The 1,522-nt window shown below is 35.9% G+C and overlaps 1 pseudogene; it reads left to right on the forward strand.

The window, feature by feature from the left end:
* The first annotated feature begins 823 nt into the window (after positions 1 to 823).
* On the forward strand, positions 824 to 1,085 carry LOC106008708 (MAP3K7 C-terminal-like protein pseudogene; annotated as a pseudogene).
* Positions 1,086 to 1,522: the final 437 nt, after the last annotated feature.

Here is a 1,522-nt window from a genome sequence, read left to right on the forward strand (position 1 = left end):
AAATATGTAGAGAAAGGGGAACCCTTGCATATTGTAGATGGAGATATAAATTAATACAGCAATTTGTGAAAACATCATGGAGGTTCTTCAAAAATAAAAATAGAACTACTATATGAGACAGAAATCTCAGTACTGGGTCTATAGCCAAAGAAAATGAAATAAAATGTTGAAGACCTATCTACACTCCCCTGTTCATTAGAGTATTATTTGCAGTAACCAAGATATGGAATCAACCTAAAAATCCACTAATGTGTGAATTGTCAAGGAAACTGTAGTGTATATGTACAATGTAATGCTATTCAGCCTTTAAAAAGAATGTCTTGTCATTTGCAACAACATGGATGAACCCAAAGGACATTGTGTTAAATCAAATAAGATAGGCACAGAAATATAAATACCAAAATAATGAATCTTATACATAGAATTTTAAAAAATTAAATGGATAGACATAGAATAGAATGGTATTTTTCAGAGGATAGGGGATAAGAATTTAGGAAGGTTCTGGTCAAAGTATATAAAATTAAAGTTATATAGAAGGAACAATTTAAGAAACCTATTGTATGACATGACTACAATTAATAACGTTATACTTTTGAAAGTAGCCAACAGAATACATTGTAAGTCACTCCACCCTGCGGGGGAAATCATGGCTGCCAGCTACTGAAACAGCCAGGATGGGGTGATTGAAACAAAACTATTTCCCCATAACTGCCCTTTCCTAAAGCAGATTAAGATTGCTGGGGAGAATTGCAGAATCATTAAGAAACATTTTCCCCCCAACACGTGGCAGCCTCTGCCACCTTGTCATTACTCCGCAGAATTCATGCAGGTGTACAAACAGCACTGCCAAATAGCAGAATACCATGAGGTCAAAAAAGAGATCTCCCTGCTTGAGGAAAAGAAAAAGGAGCTCATTGCCAAGCTGGACCAGGCAGAAGAGGAGAAGGAGGATCCTGCCAAGATGGTTCAGGAATTTGAGGCTCTGACAGAGGAGAATCAGACCCTGAAGTTGACCTAGACGCAATGCGTGGAACAACTGCAAAAAACTCAGGATACAGTATCAGAAAAGGCAGGGGTCATCCTAACTTGAAATTATTAAATGTGAGCATAAGATGTTGGTGACTGATGTGCGCTGGCCAAAAGCTTTTTATCTTACAGGGATAGCAGATAAAAGCTATTGCTTCTCTTTGTTACCCACATGGCAAATATCTAGAATGAGAGTTTAATGCTTGCCAGCTTCTAGCTTGAGAGAGGGGATACTTTATCTTAAGTGAGATCATCAGTGCAAAGCTACTACCAATATGTATTTTCAGAGATCAGAATTATTTTTCAAAGATATATATATATATATATATTTTTTCTTATTTAGGAAATAATCAAAATAGAATATTGACTGACTCTGCTAAAAATCATGAGCCATGAAACAAACCAGTAAGATGGTCACTGTAGTTCCAAGTTGGTGCATTTTAAAATTTCATGCTTTTAATCTTTTAAGTCTGTTCAAATAGAAAAACCACCAGAA

Source organism: Heterocephalus glaber, unplaced genomic scaffold, assembly GCF_053883595.1.
Source record: "Heterocephalus glaber isolate CG9 unplaced genomic scaffold, H.glaber_assembly_v1.0 deba00001546, whole genome shotgun sequence".
Taxonomy (NCBI): Eukaryota; Metazoa; Chordata; class Mammalia; order Rodentia; family Bathyergidae; genus Heterocephalus; species Heterocephalus glaber.